The sequence below is a fragment of the Dermochelys coriacea genome, chromosome 1 (genome assembly GCF_009764565.3).
Source record: "Dermochelys coriacea isolate rDerCor1 chromosome 1, rDerCor1.pri.v4, whole genome shotgun sequence".
NCBI classification, from domain to species: domain Eukaryota; kingdom Metazoa; phylum Chordata; order Testudines; family Dermochelyidae; genus Dermochelys; species Dermochelys coriacea.
In genome coordinates this window covers 28775470-28799448 of record NC_050068.2, presented here as the reverse complement: position 1 = coordinate 28799448, position 23979 = coordinate 28775470, and positions in this window count along the sequence as shown.

The window sequence follows — 23979 nt, the reverse complement described above, 5'->3', positions numbered from 1 at the left end:
TCTCTTGCCTGTTTGGACTCTCACAGAGCTGGAGCAACAAAAAAAGCAGAGATCCCCAGGGTCAACTTGGGTTAGCCCTAAAAGACACTCAGAGCTGACAGATTACTACAACTCTATCACCTTTTTAAACCGAAGTCTGTATATCATTTGTGTATATAAGTTTGCTTGCTTTAACCTTATAATAATTCTCTCATTTCTTTTTCCTAGTTCATAAACCTGTTCTAGGAGTGGCTATAAGGATTGTCTTTGGTGAGAGATCTAAGATACAAATTGGCTGAGGATACGTGACTGGAGTCTCTTGATAAGTCTCTTGGGACTGGAAGCAACCTGAATCTTTCGGGATTTTTGATGTATAGCAGCCAGTGCCAGTGCTACATATAAAAGGACTAACCAATTGCTTAGGGCCTTGAGCAGCTTGACGGGTCCCCCTATTAATTATTTGTGTTGTGTTGGGGAGGGAGGGAAATATTCCTGCTTAGGGTCCCCAGTGGGCTAGCACTGCCTCTGATAGCAATCAACTATCACTAAGTCGAGCTTGCCTGGCTGGCGATATAGACTGTAGTGACCAAGGGAACTGTCTGTGACTCTATGGTAAGACTGTTATAGTGCTTTAGGAGTTCACATTTGTTACTGGGTTGGTGAAATCTAATTATAGAACATACAGCCAGTGCAGGGTGTCTGCCTTGCTTCTTGCCAGTCTGCCCTGAGGTTGGCACTCATCGTCATGAACCACTCCATGACTGTGTTTACCAGTCTAGTTGATATATTGACATTATCATCATTACTGTGACATACTGCTAGCATACGCATAGTTTAAACTCTATCAGCCATGCCCAAAGGTGCTCTTCAGAGTAGAATATGTGTTTAGTTTCAGAGGGGAGGAGGATGTTATTGTGTAAAAATCAAGTAGCTGGATACCTATTATGTTGCCCTTTACAAACTAAAACAAAACGTGGGTTACAGAACACATATTTGCAATGTCCGTTTCTGCTGAGACTGTTTTTGATCTTTGGGTAGGACAGAAATCATCAACCATCAGGTCATTCAGTAGCTATGAAAAGTTTATTATCATCATGAATCATGTGACATTTATGCAGTTTAAATTTGAGGACTCATATAAGTCACTGAATATCCAAATGCAGACAGCTCTAAATCTACAGCATTCATCAAAATGGAGAGGTCACATTCACTTAGTGCTTTGAATTTTACTTTTGAAAGTTAACTCTCTCTCGAAGGGAATTCTCCCTGTCCCAGGGCTAAATGGTGCCATGGATGATTTTCATGAATGCTAGAGGAAGTCAAAAGTAGATTAAGAATAAGGGACAGGTTTTCAGAAGCGCTCAACACACAGCTTCTTTTGAAAACAATAGGAGGTGCTGCAGGCTGACGCTCCAGTTTCTACTGAGTGTTGATTCTCTGATGGCAGAGCTAGGCAGTTTTGATAGAAGTTCAGACCAGGCTCCAGCCTTTATGGCTTCAGTCCATTTGTAATTTGTTTAGGGGAGACCTGCAAAGGTGCGTTTGCCAACCTGTTAGTGTGTTATAGGCTTAGCCATTGCTAGGAGAGATAAGATGTACGTAGAGTACATCACAGTAAAGAAATTAACAATTGCTGACTCTTCTATAGTACTCTTCATCAATGGCTCTCAAAGCACTTTGAGAAGGAGGCCAGTATCATTATCCCCACCTTAGAGATGGGGAAACTGAGCCATAGAGGTGAAGTGATTTGCCCATGGCTATCCAGCAGGCAAGGAATAGAACCCAGGACTCTAGACTCCTTGTCAGGCACACTAGCTGCTGGTCCAAACAGCCATGAAATACCTTTTACTGTTTTTATTAAGACAAGATAAAGACCTCTCATGTATTCAGCAGAAAGATCTGCCTTTGCTGATAGGGCCTGGTAAAGCATATGCGATTAAAATAAAATTCCCATAAAAGATCTCAAAAAATTCAAAACAAAGTAATATTCCTTTTTGGGAGTGTGTGTGTGTGTGGGGGGGTAATTCTCTTGTCCCCAGAACTGTAAATATCTTTGCTATTCCAGATTCCTGGCTGGGAGCTGGATTGGAAGCACCTCCACTGCAAGAGAAAGAGGTAGGTCGTTCTTGCAGGATTTCTGCCTTGTGTAGAGCTGGAAACCTCCCAAGAAAGTATAGTCTCATCAGCAAAATTAGAGTGGAAGTCTTGTGAAATTTAGCTAAGTCTTCAGAGTACATTCTGAAATGTTGACAGCTTTTCAGATCAAAACCAAATTTCTGAGCCTTTTGAAATTAGTTCATCATTAATTACAGAGCTTTTTTATATCTGCTACTGTCAGACTCTGCCCTGCCTGACTGCAGCACTGATCAGGAACTAGCAGAAGCAACAGCTCTGATAGTTCACTCAGGAACATGTGCCTCACAGGTAGTGCCAATTTAACACAGTGGTTGAACAGGTGGGCCATCTGGCTGCATTAGTAGAATTGGGATGAAGACTTTTATAAAAGCTATTTAAATTCAGTAAAGGAGATAAAGAGAGACTGGCTAACAAATCTGAAGTCTGATTCTGATCTCATATCAGGAGTAACTCCACTGGAGACAACAGAACCACACTAATATAAAATTCACATAAGTAAAAGCAGAATCAGAACCCTGGGGATCAGCTGATGGAATCCCTATATAAAAATTATGATGCCCTTCACTGCATATTTTAAGATTAAGTAACTAATGACTTAAAATACAGGCAGAAAGGAAAACAGATTGTTATAATATATTACATTTATATAGGTTACCAATGGGAATATATGGAGTCTGACTTTCTTTCACACTACCTTTATTATTATCAGTTATTATTATTTGTATTACAGTAGCACAGAGCAGCTTCACACATGGTGAGAGACAATCCCTACCACAAAGGGATTAAAACAGTGCAATTAAAAACCCGTGGCTGGCCCATCAGCTGACTGGTCTCACAGGACTTGGCCAAAGCGATCCTCATGAGGGTCCAGGAGCTGGGGCTCCAGCCTCAATCTAAATGTCTACACTTCAATAAAACAGCCCCTTAGCCCATTAGCCTGAGGCACATGACTCAGCCCAATTGCAGGTGTTTAATTGTAGTACAGACATACCCAAAGAACTTAAAATCTTAAATAGACAAGGGGTAGGAGGGGAACAGGTACAAGAGGGGAAGTGATTCACCTAAAATCACACAACAGGACAGTACCAGAGTTGGGATTACAACCCAAGTCTCCTAAATACCACTCTATCCACTGGGCATTACTGCTTCTCCAGTCGCATGTATGGTGTAAATCCTCCGGCTTTCATGGAGTTAATCCCAGTTTATACCATTGTAAATAAGAGGAGGTTCAGTTTTTTAGGGTAGGGACCATGTTTTCATATGTGCTTGCACCATGCCTAGTCCAGTGGGGGCCTGATCCATATTGGCACCTCTGGCTGCTAATGTGATGCTTCTAATATATAATTAATAATTGTTTCCTTCAGTGCACTAGTCTGTTTAATCATTTGTAGAAAACTGCTTCTTTTGGTTTAAACCAACCACATTGACAGCAAGCCAAAATAAATCTTGAACTGTTCAGAATCCATACTACATATACACTTGAGTCTGCTTGTGCATCTATTATATATTTAGATGGTGATGAATTGTTGATTTTTTACAAACAACTTTCAATATATTTAAATAGGCAAGAAGATAAACTGAGACACAATAGCAATATCACTGTGCTTGATGGAGCCTTCGGTACCATTATCACTAGATGATGAAAATGTCTTTGATTGCATTGACTGGGATTCTCTCTTTACAGTCTTTGAGAGAATGGGATTATGTGACCACTTTAGCAGTTCGATGAAACTGCTTTGCACGAAAACCTCCTCCCAGTTATCACCAATAACTGTACTTGGGAACCAATCTCAAAAATGACATTACAAAAGTAAATCCTCTGCCAAGGCATACAGGCTGTTATAATGAACTGGAGGACTTGGCAGTGAAGGAAAGGAGCACACAATAGTTGGCAGCCCTGGGGAAAAAATTGAGTGTATTTGGGACAGTTTCCTAGAACAGGTCTACTAAAGATCCCTGCAGCCGGCCTGGATGAAAGGTGAGAGATAAATCCACATGTGTTTTGCAGACAGATGTCCATCCCCCTTCCACTTGCTCCCAGCATACTGCCTCCTCCACCAGGGATACCTGACTTCACAGAGACCCTGGAGCAGGTGGGTATGATGTTCTGGTAATAGCTGATCCCACCATGTTCCCCAGTACAGAGGAGAGCTTTGAGACAGGTCACTTCTGTGTTACTAATACCAAAGCCCAGTGTCACAATAATATAACAAACAGATTGCAAAACATGTTTCCAAGAAAGGTAATGAAAAGGAACAAGAAAAGAATAGGGCTAGATCCTGGAAGCACACAAGAACTGGAATTCTGCCACCTCTCAGATGCCAGAAGAGGACATTGATGTCTGAAAAATGGGCAACGATATGTATTTAAAGAGAGATCCATAAAAATTGCTGCACTTAAAATGTTCCTTACTGGTTTGGAAGTTCCTCCTGAAACTGGCCAAAATATTTTCTTTGAAATGTTTATTTGAGGAAAACTGTGTTTGGGGTTTTTTTTTGTTAAAATGAAAATTTACACAAGAAATGTGTTTTCTATTGATATGTAGCCTTAGATGTAGGTAAAGTATAAATTAGATCCATAATACAAGAAGCCCATAGGCCTCAAATCTTGTGAGACAAAAAATTTAGACAAAGTTGAAGCATCAGGATCCAACATCCTTCGCATAAGTTTCAAACATAAGTAGCTGAGCAGAAGGAGCCTGGATCCAAGATATCATAAGATAAAATGTTGTCTTAAATTGTCACCAGGTAACTACAAAATACCAGTTAGTGTTAGGTTTGGACATTTTAGGATAGGAACATCAGCAGATGTACAACTGCAAGAATGCTATGGCAACCTGTTGACATATATGCTAATAAGTTTGAGATAAATGATATATTAGCCTATGAGAATAAAGCACCCCAACATTATTTTTTGGAACAGAGAGCAGTAAATAGTGGTGTCCCTCAGGGGTGTCTATTGAACATATTCATAAATGATCTGGAAAAAGGGGTAAACAGCAAGGTGGCAAAATCTGCAGACGATACAAAATTACTCCCAAGAGTTAAGCCCAAAGCAGACTGCAAAGAGTTACAAAAGGACCTTACAAAATGGGGTGACTGGGCAACAAAATGGAAAATAAAATTCACTGCTGATAAATGCAAAGTAATGTACATTGGAAAACATAATCCCAACTATACATAAAACATGATAAATTAGCTGATACCACTCAAGAAAAAGATCTTGGAGTCATTATGGATAGTTCTCTGAAGATACCTGCTCAGTGTCTAGTGGCAGTCAAAAAGCTAACAGGATGTTATGAACCATTAGGAAAGGGATATAAAATAAAACAGAAAATATCATAATGCCTTTATCTAAATCCTTGCCCACATCTTGAATACTATATGCAGAGTTGGTGGCCCCATCTCAAAAAAATATATTGGAATTGGAAAAGATAGAGATAGGGGCAACAAAAATTATTAGGGGTATGGAACAACTTCCATATGAGAAGAGATTAAAAAGACTGGGACTTTTCAGCTTGGAAAAAAGGATAATTAAAGGGGGATATGATAGAGCTCTATAAAATCATGATGGGTGGAGAAAGTGAATAAGGAAATTTTATTTACTCCTTCACATAACACAAGAACTAGAGGTCACCCAATGGAAGTACTTCATCACACAATGCACAGTCAACCTGTGGAATTCTTTTTCAGGGGATGTTGTGAAAGCCAAAACTATAACAGGGTTCAAAAAGTAGCTAGATACGTTCTTTTGGAGGATAGGTCCATCAATGGCCTTTAGCCAGGATGGGTAGGGATGTAACACCATGCTCCGAGTGTCCATAGCATCTGTTTGCTAGAAGCTAGGGGTGGACGACGAGACGGATCACTTGATGATTGTCTATTCTGTTCATTCCCTCTGAAGCACCTGGCATTGGCTACTGTTGGAAGACAGGATACTGGGCTAGGTGGACCATTGATCTGACCTAGTTTGGCTGTTCTTATGTTTTATGTATGTATGTTCTTATTAAGGTGAGGAAGTTTAGATATGGATGACGGAGGCCAGACATCTACATGAATATTTATGGATGTCATGTAAATCTATAAGAGAGCTAACCATGGTTTAGGTCATTGGGATCTTCTTGGCATGCCAGAGATAGGACCACTTGTGGATCAGCTGCTGTACGACTTTTAAGATCTTCACAAGGGATGATGTAAATATAGGAATGCTCAGATGCTGGACATTTTGACCATTCTATATTATCTCTATCTACTTTGCTGGGTTGGAATGTTTGTTCTTTTGCTAACAGTGCTAGTAAACATATTACAACGGGGTGGTTAGTAGGCGGACTGCGGGCCTAATCCAGACCACAGATGCTTTTGAACAGACCCTGAAATCTTTTTATTTACTCACTATTATCATTATTGGTTTTGTTGTTGTTGTTGTTAGTTTTCTCTGGACCTTGACGACCTTGTACAAGAAATTTGGACCTTGAGAAAAAATAATTGACTACCCCTTCATTACAATGACAGAAGGCCTTCCCTAAGTGTGATTGTCTCTCTCATGTGCATTGGGATTCTTGTAATAATTCTAATACTTATTGGTCTGATTACGAGACAGGACTCTGCCAAACCTCAGAAGGTTAATTGGGTTTACTAGCTGATCAATATAAAGAATATGCAATCAATAGATAGATCTGCCAAAAAATGTGTGTGTATATATATACACACACACACACATTGGGTTGGTTGGACATTGGGTGGGTTGGATATCTGTTGTTGAAAAACCCAAAATGTTACCTTTTTTTTGTTTGTTTGTTTTGGCAACTGACAACTGTCTGGTAAAGAGAACATTTTTAGCAACCCCTCCAATTTTTGCCTGGCTGAATTTTTTTATTTTTTGGTTGCCAGAAAAAGAATGTTTTCTATTTTAGTAAAAAATATAAAAAACAGAAAAAATGCTGTAGAAAAATTTTGATGAAAACAAACCATAAAAACTCATTCTCTAAATTTTTCATAGTTTAGAAAAATCCAACTAGCTCTAATTCACAAGAGATTTCCTGTACATCAGAATAGTGAATACTAGTGGAACCAGTGTTAACTCCCATCATATTTTTAAGTGACCCTAGTGAGTTGTATTTTAAAGATTGTCTGATCAGTCCATGGTGCGTATTTTCCTCCTCTACCTCAAGATTCTCCTATTGTTCTTACTGAATATAACTGAATACATTTTTCATTAGTCTTGAGTGTCTTGTACACAATTTTCCAGAGATTGGTTTGGTTTGGTTATTTGGTTCCCAGGTTGCCAGTGGGTATTTTGATGCCTTTGTTATGGATTAAGATGGGCTGAATATTTCCAGTTTTCTCCCCCTTTGCTATCATTCAAAAATTGAGTTTCCTCCTGGCCAGCTGGCTTTAGGTGATTGTAAAAACCTATTACTTCTGTCAACCAATTTCAAAGTAGATACTAAGATAGCTTTCAGAGTAGCAGCCGTGTTAGTCTATATCTGCAAAAAGAAAAGGAGTACTTGTGGCACTTTAGAGACTAATAAATTTATTTGAGCATAAGCTTTCATGAGCTACAGCTCACTTCATCAGATGCATGCAGTGGAAAATACAGTAGGGAGATTTTATATACACAGAGAACATGAAACAATGGGTGTTACCATACACACTGTAATGAGAGTGATCAGGTAAGGTGAGCTATTACCAGCAGGAGAGAGAAAAAAACAAAACAAAGAAACCTTTTTTAGTGATGGTCGAGACAACAGACTGGATTTCTACATAGAGCGTTTCCGCCAACATGCATGGGCTGAAATTGTGGAAAAGCAGCATCACTTGCCCCATAACCTCAGCCATGCAGAACACAGTGCCAACCACAGCCTCAGAAACAACTCTGACATCATAATCAAAAAGGTTGACAAAGGAGGTGCTGTCGTCATCATGAATAGGTTGGAATATGAACAAAAGGCTGTAGGCAGCTCTCCAACACCACATTCTACAAGCCATTACCCTCTGATCCCACTGAAGGTTACCAAAAGAAACTACATCATCTGCTCAAGAAACTCCCTGAAAAAGTACAAGAGCAAATCTGCACAGACACTCCCCTAGAACCCTGAGCAGGGGTATTCTATCCACTACCCAAGACCCATAAACCTGGAAATCCTGGACACCTCATCATGTCAGGCATTGGCACCCTGACAGCAGGAGTGTCTGGCTATGTAGACTTCCTCCTCAGGCCCTACGCTTCCAGCACTCCTAGCTATCTTTGAGACTCCACTGACTTCCTGAGGAAACTACAATCCATCGGTGATCTTCCTGAAAACATCATCCTAGCCACTATGGATGTAGAAGCCCTCTACACCAACATTCCACACAAAGATGGACTACAAGCCATCAGGAACAGTATCCCCGATAATGTCACGGCAAACCTAGTGGCTGAACTTTGTGACTTTGTCCTCACCCATAACTATTTCACATTTGGGGACAATGTATACCTTTAAATCAGCGGCACTCCTGGGGGTACCCACATGACCCCACAGTATGCCAACATTTTTACAGCTGACTTAGAACAACACTTCCTCAGCTCTCGTCCCCTAATGCCCCTACTCTACTTGCACTACATTGATGACGACATCATCATCTGGACCCATGAAAAGAAGCCCTTGAGGAATTCCACCATGATTTAAACAATTTCCATCCCACCATCAACCTCAGTCTCGACCAATCCACACAAGAGATCCACTTCCTAGACATGACAGTGCTAATAAGCAATGGTCACATAAACACCAACCTATACCGGAAACCTACTGACCTCTATACTGACCTACATGCCTCCAGCTTTCATCCAGACCACACCGCATGATTCATTGTCTACAGCCAAGCTCTATGATACAACTGCATTTGCTCCAACCCCTCATACAGAGACAAACACCTACAAGATCTCTATCAAGCGTTCTTACAGCTACAATACCCACCTGCTGAAGTGAAGAAACAGATTGACAGAGCCAGAAGAGTACCCAGAAGTTACCTACTACAGGACAGGCCCAGCAAAGAAAGTAACAGAACGCCACTAGCCATCACCTTCAGCCCCCAACTAAAACCTCTCCAACGCATTATCAAGGATCTACAACATCCTGAAGGATGACCCATCACTCTCACAGATCTTGGGAGACAGGCCAGTCCTTGCTTACAGACAGCCCCCCAACCTGAAACAAATACTCACCAGCAACCACACACCAAAAACACTAACCCAGGAACCTATCCTTGCAACAAAGCCCGTTGCCAACTGTGTCCACATATCTATTCAGGGAACACCATCATAGGGCCTAATCACATCAGTCATACTATCAGAGGCTTGTTCACCTGCACATCTATCAATGTGATATATGCCATCATGTGCCAGCAATGCCCCTCTGCCATGTACATTGGCCAAACGGGACAGTCTCTACGTAAAAGAATAAATGGACACAAATCAGACATCAAGAATTATAACATTCAAAAACCAGTCGGAGAACACTTCAATCTCTCTGGTCACTCAATTACAGACCTAAAAGTCGCAATATTACAACAAAAAAAACTTCAAAAACAGACTCCAATGAGAGACTGCTGAATTGGAATTAATTTGCAAACTGGACACCATTAAATTAGGCTTGAATAAAGACTGGGAGTGGATGTGTCATTACACAAAGTAAAACTATTTCCCTACGTTTATTCTTTCCCCCCCACACACACACATACACACTGTTCCTCACACATTCTTGTCAACTGCTGAAAATGGCCCACTTTGATTATCACTACAAAAGGTGTTGTTGGTTTTCCCCTTCTCCTGCTGGTAATAGCTCACCTTACCTGATCACTCTTGTTACATTGTGCATGGTAACACCCATTGTTTCATGTTCTCTGTGTATATAAAATCTCCCTACTGTATTTTCCACTGCATGCATCTGATGAAGTGAGCTGCAGCTCACGAAAGCTTATGCTCAAATAAATGTGTTAGTTTCTAAAGTGCCACAAGTACTCCTGTTCTTTTTAAGATTGCTTTGACAGTGGAGCTCCTTGATTTATATAAAAACTCTTCTTTCCCTTTTTGAAAGACAAAAGATATTTATAGAACAGGCAGGCTAATATGGGGAACAAATTCATAGCACAAAATATCCATATACTGGGAATGCCTGAAGGCTCAGAAGCTATCTATTTTTTAAAGAATAGATTTTTGAGCTCTTAAGACAGATATTTCCTCTGGGTTTTAAAATAGCTACAGGAAGATGTCTCAAAGTTTTCGCTTTACTAGCACATGAGAAATCCAGAGTAGTGCTAATGAGGTGTTAGACACTTGAAGAAAGGGGAGGAATTTGTGCTATTGGAAAAGAAAAAGACCTGATATTCTGATATTCCTTAATGCTTTTAACTCTCATTTAACCTTTGCTAGTCCAAGAGATTAAAAAAAACCACAGATTGAATTAGGATTACATTTCTCTCAAATTCTGCAAACAGGGAGTTACTAAAGGCCCCAGGATTCACAGTTTGAATATTAGGAGGAAGCAAAGTATTTTGATTTAAAGACCAGATCAAAAGCCAGTGAAAAGACTCCTACTGGGCTGCCAACTAATTATGTGCACAAATATTATCACCCGCATATTAAATATATATCCATACAAACAAGATCTTTGAAATGCAAATTAAGTATTGGGGAGGTGGCTGGGGAGAATATCAGTGTAGGTTATTGGGGTGAGAAATAATTGGCTTTCATAGACATAGATAGATCTATTGGAAATAGTGTGTGTATTGTAAACTGCGTCTAGTATTCTGCTTGCAACCAATCCTTGGTGTACCTTACCCTGACTTTACCAAATCTAGACTTGCAAAAAAAGGACGTAGGTAAAAAGTGTCCTAAACTCTTTCACAACAGGTTATTTCAAAATTCTTCATTCCTTTACCTAGTAATTCTGTACTTTGCATCCGATGAAGTGGGCAGTAGCTCACGAAAGCTTATGCTGAAATAAATTTGTTAGTCTCTAAGGTGCCACAAGTACTCCTTTTCTTTTTGCGGATACAGACTAACACGGCTGCTACTCTGAAAACTTTGCATACTCAGTGTACACTATTGTTAAACTTAAAAAGTGTATACTATTGTTAATCTTAAAAAATAATAAATGTTGGACTCTTTTTCTTTGTCTCCTGTTGTTGGGACATTTAGCACTCACATTTTCAAGCTTTTCTCTGCAACTCTGAGGCTGCAAATATACTTTTAATAATTAAAGCTTCATTTGTCTGGTAATAATCTGATTCCATCAGCTCACCTTTAAAGAAAAACATTAACTGTCATGGGACTTGCAATAAAATGAGAGTTGGCAACAGTGAGTTGTACCATTTGAGTCATAAAATAATACAGTACCACTCCAAGGTTAGTGGGTACCTCCATTGATACGTATTTGAAATGTAATCTATCTACATAATCACAAGGCCTAGTTGATTCAGTCACTGCTTAATTTGATCCTCTGTTTAATTTGATTAGCACATCAGGTACCAAGGTATTTCTAGTTAAAAATAATTCAAGCAGGGTTTATTTGAGTAATGAAGCAGTACAGGTTATTAGAATGCAGGAAAACAAATTTGTGGAAATTAAGGAATCTCGTGAGTAAGGGGAAATGGGAGGAAGTGGTAAAATCCATCAACGTTGAAGTACACTGGGAAATCTTAGACCACTCTAAGTTAGATCCACTAGACTACAGTTCCTCTGAAAAACAAGTATGGCTGGATCTTGTTTTTTCCAATGTGATTTTATAAGAATGCTCCCCTCTCCATTCAAGTTAAGTTACGTCCACTTCCTCCTCCATGCCGCCTGGGCACCAGCAAGGAAAAAGTTGACATCACAGAACAGACAGTAACCCGGCTCTCAGTTCCTGTGTTCAGCCATCCTGACTGTCAGGATGATCCATTACAGGGAAAGCCCTGCTCAGCCCCCTACAGTCCCAGACTACAGCATGCTAAGGGCAGATGGAATCGTCAGAGAATCTAGCTGACAAACTCTAATAAATCTTTAATGAGCATGTGAAAACTGAGATTGTCAGGTGTTCTTTAACTTAGCCAACTTAAGCAGATTTCCATGGGGACAGCAAGAGGCATATCCCTGATATTAGGATGATAGCCCTGCCAAATTTCAAGAGCCTGTTCTACAGCATAAATGGGCTAGAGCTTCTCAATTAAACAGTTGTATGGAAATTTTAACATGGGCAAAATAATGTATTTTTCCCTAACATCATTCAGAAAAAGGGCTGAACTGTTCTTGCTGAAAATTTTCCCAAAAAAATTCAGCCTGAGGCAGATACTTGTCATGGAAATTTTTCGACCAAATGGTTAGTCTGGAACAGTTATATGAGCAACTACAAACAGGGTCTTATCACAGAAAGCGTCAGGCAATCTAAACTAGAAGCATGACTATCTGTGCCACCTGTAATATATGTTTCCAAACAAAAAAAAATGTGTTAGAAAAAAGTTAAGATAAGAGGATGTTTCAGTGGAGTCTAGCTAATACCCCAAAACAAAGGTCAGACTTTCTATACAAAGATTCTTCACCTTTTAAAAACTCGAATCCTAACATCTCTGCAAATGAGCAGTGAAAAGATCCAGCAGTTCCCCACACTATACAACATTCCATCACTCCCAATTCCCCATCTGACCTACACTACCAACTTGACCTTAACTTAGCAGCCTCCAGTTTACAGAAATAGAAGTTCAAAATAAATATTTAAGCTTTTATAAGGTCCCACCAGCTGTTCAAGAGATACATTTAGAGGCATCTTCTACTAACTTTGTTCTTTGGATATATTTTGATCCTACCCAGAGACAATAAGGAGCAGGTTGGATCCCTTATCTGTTCATTTCCACTTATTCAAATTTTGGGATTTTGGAGTGTTTGGACTCCTTAATAAACTTTTCTTATAAACAATTAAGAGAATTTCGCAGATCTGAAATTAACATCCAAGTTCTAAATTGGATTAGTGTACATGGTTCCTATGTTACCCGGGGTTCTTTCAACCCAAAGCTTTTGATAACTTTTACTCTGTGCGAGGTGGTGTCAGGAAATAAATCAGGGGAGACACGGCCATCCGACCGATAGATGGCTGGCACAAACAGGACAATACAAGAGTGCTTTCACTTAAAGCTAAAAACTTTACTTAGTCTCAAGCACTAACACATGTCCGCAAAAGGTTAGTAAAACACCCCCAACCCCTGATAATTACCAAAGCTGAGTGTGGCTCTCAAGTGACACAGCAGCAGGCTTCCGGTGGCCAAATCTTCCATCTGCCGGTGGGGACTGCAAGTTGTATCCAGAGGGAGAGTCCAAAAAGAGTCCAACTACCTCAAACTTTTCCCCCTTATTTATACATTTGTAATAGAATGACATGTCCCTTAAAGCAAACTTTTTAAGTAAGCAGTTTCAATAGTCGAGCAAGAGGTTCCTTCTGATTATCGATTAACCAGGTGTGGGTTTTTCCAGAGTTTGCAGCCTTGAGGCCCCAATAGACATTCCTGGGGCACATCCTGCTCTTTGAAAATGGATGTCTCAGCCACTTCAACACAATTCTTATCAGGAAGGACATGGGGTCAAGCTTCCCTTTCTGTGGTACCCAAAACTCCCCCCTCCCCTCCTGCCTTGGTCAAACTGAGAGTGCTGAATGGCCAATTTACAGCCTGCTGACTTGGCTGCTTTTAGCAATAAGCCATAGTGGTTTCAGGCACTTTACTGGTTTGCCAAAGTCTCCCCGTAAACCTACAGAAAAGAAGCCCTGTTCTAGCCGATCTTATTTATGGTCACCAAAGCAGGGTTCTCTTCCTGCAGACTTTAGCAAGTCTATCAAATGGAAAGGAGTTATCCCTTGTTAGGATATTGGATTATAAGTGGCAGAAGAGATATGGACGTGTTCAGATACTATGCTAATGGGAACCATGTATGTATCCTGATAGATATCCACATAGAAAATGTTAATCTCTTAACATTTGATAATTAGACCATTTTAAATGTTTGAAGTCAACATTTTTATTCAGAAGTATTACTTATTTCAGAAGTATTTCTCATGTGCATAAATGCTTGCAGGCCTGTGTTTGTGTGTTTACATTTGAGAGAGAGATACACAGATGTTGCCATCATCATAGAATTTATGTACAAGATGTTTTGCTTTGCACTGTTTGCATATGAATTGTATGTGCCATTCAAATAGGAAGTAAATCAAGAAAGGAGAATTAAGAAATTACTGTTTCCATTGTTTTCCATCTTCACTGCTTTTGGGAGCAATTTCTGCTAGCTAATTTATGTCTGTTACATAAATATGAGTCCCAGGAGGATACAGGATGGGTTGAAGAGGATTACAAGGGAGAATAGGAATAGAAAGAACTTGCAGCCAGAGAGAACAGGGGATAGACTGGAAAATAGCACCGTCACCAGGAAAAGGCTGGTCTATGTGATCAGGGACTCTTTACTGAGAAGAATAGACAGGCCTGTAACCAGAGCTGATCCAGAGAATAGAAGGGTATCCTGTCTTCCAGGTGCTAAGATACAGGATGTAGACCTGAGGTTGAAAAGAATCCTAAAGGGAGCAGGAAAGAATCCCCTAATTATCCTTCATGTGGGAACAAATGATACAGCTAGATTCTCGCTGGAAAGTATTAAGGGAGATGATGCTAAGGCTGGGGAAGACACTTAAGGAAATTGAGACTCAGGTATTCTTTAGTGGGATTCTGCCTGTTCCTAGAGAAGGGCAACAAAGGTGTGACAAGATTATGACTATCAACAGATGGCTTAGGCAGTGGTGCTATAAGGAGGGCTTTGGGATGTATGGCCACTGGGAGGCATTCATGGTCAGAGGCCAGTTCTCTCCAGATGGAATTCATCTGAGTAGGGAAGGAAATAGACTTCTAGGATGGAGGCTGGCACAACTGATTAAGAGAATTTTAAACTAGGAATTTGGGAGAGATGATTGGGAGATGTCCAGATAATCTCCATGCCGGATTTTAGCATTGAGAGGGAAGAAAACAAAGTAAGAAAGGATACAGCCGTGGGTAGGAGAATGTACATAAGGAGGAAGGGCAGTGTGGATACCAGTCTAATAGGTTATACTGGCTGTAGAATGACAGTGCCTAATAGGGTACAGAATGTGAGCGAGGCCAAACAGCAAAAATTAAGATGTTTGTACACCAATGCGAGGAGCCTAGGTAACAAAATGAAGGAACTAGAGCTACTGGTGCAGGAAGTGAAACCAGATATTATAGGGATAACAGAAACATGGTGGGATGGTAGTCATGACTGGACTACAGGTATTGAAGGGTATGTGCTGTTTAGGAAAGACCAAAATAAAGGTAAAGGTGGTGGAGTAGCATTGTATATCAATGATGAGGTAGAATGTAAACAAATAAGAAGTGATGGAATGGATAAGACAGAGTCCGTCTGGGCAAAAATTATATTGGGGAAGAAAACTATTAGAGCCTCCCCTGGGATAGTGCTTGGAGTGTACTATAGACCACTGGGATCTAATTTGAGTATGGATAGAGCCCTTTTTAATGTTTTTAATAAAGTAAATACTAATGGAAACTCCATGATCATGGGAGACTTTAACTTCCCAGATATAGACTGGAGGACCAGTGCTAGTAATAGTAATAGGGCTCAGATTTTCCTAGATGTGATAGCTGATGGATTCCTTCATCAAGTAGTTGCTGAACTGACTAGAGGGGAGCCATTTTAGCTTTGGTTTTGGTGAGTAGTGAGGACCTCATAGAAGAAATGGTTGTAGGGGATAATCTTGGTTCAAGTGACTATGAGCTAATTCAGTTCAAACTGAATGGAAGGATTAACAAAAATAAATCTGCAATTAGGGTTTTTGATTTCAAAAGGGCTGACTTTCAAAAATTAAGGAAATTAGTTAGGGAAGTGGATTGGACTGAAGAATTTATGGATCTAAAGGCAGAAGAGGCCTGGGATTACTTTAAATCAAAGAAGCAGAAGCTTTTGGAAGCCTGAATCCCAAGAAAGGAGAAAAAAATCATAGGCAGGAGTTGTAGACCAAGTTGGATGAGCAAGCATCTCAAAGAGGTGATTAAGAAAAAGCAGAAAGCATACAGGGAGTGGAAGATGGGAGTGATCAGCAAGGAAAGCTACTTTATTGAGGTCAGAACATGTAGGGATAAAGTGAGACAGGCTAAAAGTTGAGTAGAGTTGGACCTTGCAAAGGAAATTAAAACCAATAGTAAAAGGTTCTATAGCCATATAAATAAGAAGAAAACAAAGAAAGAAGAAGTGGGACCGCTAAACACTGAGGATGGAGTGGAGGTCAAGGATAATCTAGGCATGGCCCAATATCTAAACAAATACTTTGCCTCAGTCTTTAATAAGGCTAAAGAGGATCTTAGGGATAATGGTAGCATGACAAATGGGAATGAGGATATGGAGGTAGATATTAACATATTGGAGGTAGAAGCGAAACTCAGCTTAATGGGACTAAATTGGGGGGCCCAGATAATCTTCATCGAGGAATATTAAATGAATTGGCACCCGAAATTGCAAGCCCATTAGCAAGAATTTGTAATGAATCTGTAAACTCAGCGGTTCTACTGTATGATTGGAAAATTGCTAACATAGTTCCTATTTTTAAGAAAGGAAAAAAAAGTGATCCGGGTAACTACAGGCCTGTTAGTTTGGCATCTGTAGTATGCAAGGTCTTGGAAAAAATTTTGAAGGAGAAAGTAGTTAAGGACATTGAAGTCAATGGTAAATGGGACAAAATACGACATGGTTTTACAAAAGGTAGATCGTGCCAAACCAACCTGATCTCCTTCTTTGAGAAAGTAACAGATTTTTTAGACAAAGGAAACACAGTGGATCTAATTTACCTAGATTTCAGTAAGGTGTTTGATACTGTGCCACATCGGGAATTATTAGTTAAATTGGAAAAGATGGGGATCAATATGAAAATTGAAAGGTGGATAAGGAATTAGTTAAAGGAGAGACTACAACGGGTCCTACTGAAAGGTGAACTGTCAGGCTGGAGGGAGGTTACCAGTGGAGTTCCTCAAGGATCGGTTTTGGGACCAATCTTATTTAATCTTTTTATTACTGACCTCAGCACAAAAAGTGGGAGTGTGCTAATAAAGTTTGTGGATGTTACAAAGCTGGGAGGTATTGCCAATTTAGAGAAGTACTGGGATATTATATAGGAGGATCTGGATGACCTTGTAAACTAGAGTAATAGTAATAGGATTAAATTTAATAGTTAGAAGTGTAAGGTTATGCATTTAGGGATTAATAACAAGAATTTTAGTTATAAGCTGGGGACGCATCAATTAGAAGTAACGGAGGAGGAGAAGGACCTTGGAATATTTGTTGATCATGGGATAACTATGAGCCGCCAATGTGATATGGCCGTGAAAAAAGTTAATGCGGTCTTGGGATGCATCAGGAGAGGTATTTCCAGTAGAAATAAGGAGGTTTTAGTACCATTATACAAGGCACTGGTGAGACCTCACCTGGAATACTGTGTGCAATTCTGGCCTCCCATGTTTAAGAAGGATGAATTCAAACTGGAACAGGTACAGAGAAGGGCTACTAGGATGATCCGAGGAATGGAAAATTTGTCTTATGAAAGGAGACTCAAGGCGCTTGGCTTGTTTAGCCTAACTAAAAGAAGGTTGAGGGGAGATATGATTGCTCTCTATAAATGTATCAGAGGGATAAATACAGGAGAGGGAGAGGAATTATTTAAGCTCAGTACTAATGTGGACACAAGAACAAATGGATATAAACTGGTCATTGGGAAGTTTAGACTTGAAATGAGACGAAGGTTTCTAACCATCAGAGGAGTGAAGTTTTGGAATAGCCTTCCAAGGGAAGCAGTGGGGGGCAAAAGATCTATCTGGTTTTAAGATTAAACTCGATAAATTTATGGAGGAGATGGTATGATGGGATAATGTGATTTTGGTAAGTAATTGATCTTTAAATATTCAGGGTAAATAGGACTAATCCCCTGAGATGGGATATTAGATGGATGGAATCTGAGTTACCCAGGAAAGAATTTTCTGTAGTATCTGGCTGGTGAATCTTGCCCATATGCTCAGGGTTTAGCTGATTGCCATATTTGGGGTCAGGAAGGAATTTTCCTCCAGAGCAGATTAGAAGAGGCCCTAGAGGTTTTTCACCTTCCTCTGTAGCATGGGGCACAGGTCACTTGCTGGAGGATTTGCTGCTCCTTGAAGTCTTTAGATCACGATTTGAGCACTTCAATAGCTTAGACATAGTTGAGAGGTTTTTTGCAGGAGTGGGTGGGTGAGATTCTGTGGCCTGCGTTGTGCAGGAGGTCGGACTAGATGATCATAATGATCCCTTCTGACCTTAGTATCTATGAATCTATGGAAATTGTTTTAAAAAGACAGAGTCAAGAAAACTGGAAACTTCATATATTACACCATATGCAGTTGTGATAGTAATTATGAATCATGATTTAGGACATCGAAAGACTGCATTAAGCATGTGTCTGGCTCTTTACCATATGGTACTTATAGAACAGATGCTACCTATACCCTTTACCAAATTAACTCCATCAATTCATTTGCCTAAACAATGTTTCAATATGAGCATAGAAAATGGAGATGGAAAATACTTTTCAGATAATCTTCTCCAGAAGCAAAATCTTTCCCTAGAAGCAGAATATCGTTCCCTACAACACTAAATAGTTTAAAGTACTTTGTCCATGTACTCTTAAATAACTCCAGTAACATAGCTCCTACCACTTCACAAGAGATATTATTCCATATTTTCTAACATTTGGGACTACATGGGTGTAATTCAAACTCAAGCAGAGGACCGTCTTAAAACCTATATATCACTTACATCCTCCTTAAGCCCTATTTTGAGGGTATCATCACTTAACTTTCTGCACATGCGTGAATTTCACCCCAATGTTGTAAACGCAGATGGGAAATCCTAAAGAAATTCCTGCCAAGACTAGAAACTGACTACAACATGGAAATCTCAATATATTTCTAAAATTCTACCTTTCCATTTCATAGTAGAGAAAAGAGTGAGCCGGTACCTCAGAGTCACTTCCTATGCCTCTCTCTTAGAGGGACTCTAAGAGGGACTGTGCATGAATACAATGTACCTCCTAGCAAGTATTGTGCACTCAACATTCTTTGATGTGTAAAATGTGCTCATCACCTGATAGGATTGAGCACTGAGAGCAGAATGTGGTCATATGTTCTTTGTCAGGTCCCCTAGCCAAACTGTCAATTTTTCCCCTCACACATCCTATACTTTAACAGCACTATATAACTATTCCTAACATATATTTAACTAGTTAGGGACAGCTTCTGCTTCTCTTCCACTGGGTAGTAGCTCACTTTATGAGGAGTCCCTTTGAGTTCAGTAGGGATAATCATGGAGTACTTCAACCTGGATTTCCTACCTTGCTGCTCAGCATGTCTTGCAATCTGTACTGATTGGCACTCAGCACCTTGAAGATCAGACTTCAGGTTAGATTCCCTCTTAATTCAGAATCCTGGTGGGGCCCACATCAATCCAGGCCTCCTCCTAGTACCAAAAATGACAATGATTTCCTGCCAGTTATGTTTGTATCACAATTCAATATTGTTCTTTTCCCTTACTTACTCCTGTGCTTATTTCAAAATGGCAGACTTATCTTTTTCAACTTGAGCAAGCAGGAAAGAATAATGCAGCTTAAAAAAATGTTTGAATAGCTAGTTACCAGGATATTGACAGGCAACTGGAAATGTCAAGACTGTAAATTTAGCTTCGACTCCAGTAGGAGGCTTGAAAAATGTTAGAACATACCTTCTGAACAAGAGGACAAATTCCTGACAACCACAGCCATCACGACTAATCAAAGTTAAGCTTCCCACCACCCGAGCACAGACTGCTTGAATAAAAAATACATTGCTTTTTTTTAAAAAATATCTCACCAATAATTTCCATTGTCAATTAAATGAAAAAATATCTATATTTAAGAAACGCTTTGTAGGTTGTAATTACACGTTTTATATGTTTTCCTTTGACTTGTGGCTTAAATATAGATTTTTTTCATAAACATGGAGCTGCTGGCAGAACTTTCTTACTCACTAATGGGTGAACCTCAAAAGCTTCAGAGGTTTGGCTCACTTCTGACAAACAATGGCAAGGTTAGATGCTTAGTCAAAGCTTATCTTGAACTTTCTGAACCTCATAGGTCTTTGAAACCAGACTCAAACATCACAAAAACTCCTGGTGTTCCTGTGAGAACTGATGTGACCCTAACAGCATCCCAGTGCAAGAGGGCCCGTGGCTCACTGGTAGTGAGTTTCAGCTGACCTGACCAGATGAGTGTACCCTGGCTTACTAATGACATAACCTTTATCTAAAACATGCCATGAAAGATATCAATGGAAAGCTAATATCATACTGATCATTAATATTATTTCATGGTGTAAGTAGAGAGGACAAATTCAAAATTACAGACATATTGGGATTTATGTTCTTCAAGTGTGTCTGCCAAGCAGGGCTAAATACACCTTATCCTAGACAAAGGAATGTGTTTCCGCCACCTAGGACGTATATCCAAAGTACATTCTGAGACAAAGGGAATGCACTTTACAGAGAAGGTAAACAGGTCCATCTAGCCAACAAGGGGAGGAGATAACCACTCAGCATCATGGCAGGGAAATAAAATTTCAGGAAACAGATCAATTTGCAAACACCAGCAAGGAAAGAAACCAGAATTAAACAATTCACCAGGAGTCTCCATCCTTCCTCCCAGCCTGAATGAACTTTATATTGCAGGGTAACCTTCAGAAGAATCTACTTCAAAGGTTCACTGAACTATTAAAAGAGAGGAGCAAAAAACCCCAGGCTCTTTCACCTAAGAGGACAAAGGAACAAAGCACGTTGGACTTTGTGGGAGAGGTGATTAGCCATCTTGCAGAAAGGTATATTGGCAAGGAAATTTCCTTGAACAAAGGCTGTAGCTTGTTTTGTTAAGTCTTAGCCTCTAGAAAGCTTTTTTCACTTTGATATGCTTGTAACCATTTCTAACTCCATCCTTTAAACTTAAACTCACTTAAAGTTCTATTTCCTTTTGTTAATAAACTTGTTTTACTTTTAATCTAAACCAACCCTATGTTGTGTTTGAACTGAAGTGATAGGTAACACCAGTTAAAGTGATAAGTTATGCATTTTCTCTTTAGAGGAGCAAACAAACTTTATTATTTCTCTGAATGATCCAGGAAAGGGCTGGACATTGCAGAGTACATGGTTTTGAGAAGGTTCAAAACTAGGGAGACCTTGGGATCATCTTACCAGGGGTAACCAAGGTTAGTGAAGGCACAGAGTGTGGCGATGGTGTAACAAGCAGGCTGGAGTCTGAGTTGTTGAACCACTGCTGCTTAACACACTACACTCAGTGTATGCTTGTATACTGGCTGGGAGCATCCAGACATGGAAACTACAACAGGGGAGCATTTTTAAGGTGAGCAGGTGATGACATAACCCCTCACGTGACAGCTGAAAATATTACATCTGACTTTTTTCATTATCTTAGGTACTTCTATTGACTCCCCATTACCATTGTAACCAAGCACCTCAGAATCTTTAATATATTTTGCATCAGAAGACCCCTGTGAGGTAGAAAAGTGCTGTTATCCCCATTTTACTGATGGGGAACTAAGAGACTTTGCCATGGTCACACATTAAGTCTGTGCTTGTGCAGGGAAGTGAAGCAAAGTCTCCTGAGTCCCAGGCTAGTACCCTAACCACTGGATCATTCTTTCTCCCCACTGGAGCTTGGTGGTGCATGGAAGTGACCAACAATAACATTAAATAATTACAGGTTTCAGAGTAGCAGCCGTGTTAGTCTGTATTCGCAAAAAGAAAAGGAGTACTTGTGGCACCTTAGAGACTAACAAATTTATTAGAGCATAAGCTTTCGTGAGCTACAGCTCACTTCATCGAAGATGCCACAAGTACTCCTTTTCTTTTTATTAAATAATTAACTGCACTTGAAGATTAAGAAAAGTTAAGGTTCAGTTCAAGTTTTAAGCAAAGGTTTGGACAAATTCTTCTTTTATCCAAACCAATTTTCTGTCCCCTAATCATTATCCATGGCCAGTTTCAGTCTCTGAGCTTCTGCCCTCCCCTTGACAGACTACATAATTGTGTCCCACGCTGGGTTAAGGATGGATTAAATAGTTTGTACCACGCACTGTGTCTATTTCTGTACTGCATACATTGGCATACGTGCCCTCAGGCCAGCTCAGTTCATTAGTAACTAAGGAACCTGTATAAGTTTAAAAAAAAACTCAAGATTATTTTTATAAAATGTCAATTGCTTGCTCAAAAGGCTATGAAGAGAATGTCTGAGCCATGGTGACAGATTTAAGCCACTGGTTCCTTTTTCCTATTTAATTGCCATTGGTGTTATAGAGCAGAAAATACTAATTATCATTTAATTGAAGATATAATACCATACAATGATTTTTTTTATTTACATATGGCTGAAGTCTACCATCCTTACTCCTGCTGTAGTCCCATGGATTCCTGTAGAAGTTAGCATTCATGGCTTAAGGAATGTGATAGCATGCAAGATGAATTTGGTAGGAACTTAAAATGGAAGTTTTAGTTAAGGTGCAGTAAAAAACCTGTATTAGCTATGTTACAATTTAAAAAGTCTTATATTACTGGGCTACATTTAACAATACAACAATTATAATGACACTTCAGCTATAGTGTAATTGCACTGTACTTATGCATTTTGATCCAGCTAATTAATAATAAATTGACATAACTGTGATATTACCACAGGAGTGAGTGTAATTATAGTGTAAATAAAACTGAATGTACCGGCCTTTAAAAATACATGTATTAAATATGCAAGTGGGGTAATAAGTAGTTCTGTCATGTAGCTAGCCTCCAGATGTGGATTTTAGTAGTTACCAAAAACTTCATTTGCAGTATAATTATTAATTTTAAATTATAGTTTACAGTCACTGTATTATAAATTCTGATTGCTTTCTGCCTTTATTTTGCTCACTTTCATGATCTGATGTGGCAATACAACATGGCTGCAAAACAGCCATTTTAATTTTGGGCTGCATGGATCTGATCCAAATGGAGAAAGCCCTCATGGTCTAGTAATTTTTTGAGGAAGTTCTATAGCCTGTCTTATACAAGAGGTCAGAATAGATTATCATAATGGTCCCTTCTGGCCCTAGAATCTATGAATCCTTTACTTACATGGGCTTGGCATTGGGCTCCAGATGCAAAGGTATGGAGGAAGTAGTTAATGGTCTATTACTAAAATAGATCTAGAACATGAAAAGAGTGCTTTGACATACAGCTTGCATATTGCATTAATATATGGTGCTCTCTTATCAGAGACAGATTGATACAATGGAAGGCGTGTTAACAGAAATTAATCAGGAGGCCTGTGGGAATGGACTCTGGATGGAATTCAGAATTATTCATAAAAAGAAAAGGAGTACTTGTGGCACTTTAGAAACTAACAAATTTATTTGAACATAAGCTTTCGTGAGCTACAGCTCACTTCATCAGATGCAATGATAATCTATTCTGATCTCCTGTATAAGACTGGCTATAGAACTTCCTCAAAAAATTACTAGACCATGATGGCTTTCTCCATTTGGATCAGAACCATGCAGTCCAAAATTAAAATGGCTGTTTTGCAGCCATGTTGTATTGCCACATCAGATCATGAAAGTGAGCAAAATAAAGGCAGAAAGCAATCAGAATTTATAATACAGTGACTGTAAACTATAATTTAAAATTAATAATTATACTGCAAATGAAGTTTTTGGTAACTATCAACAATCCGCATCTGGAGGCTAGCTACAT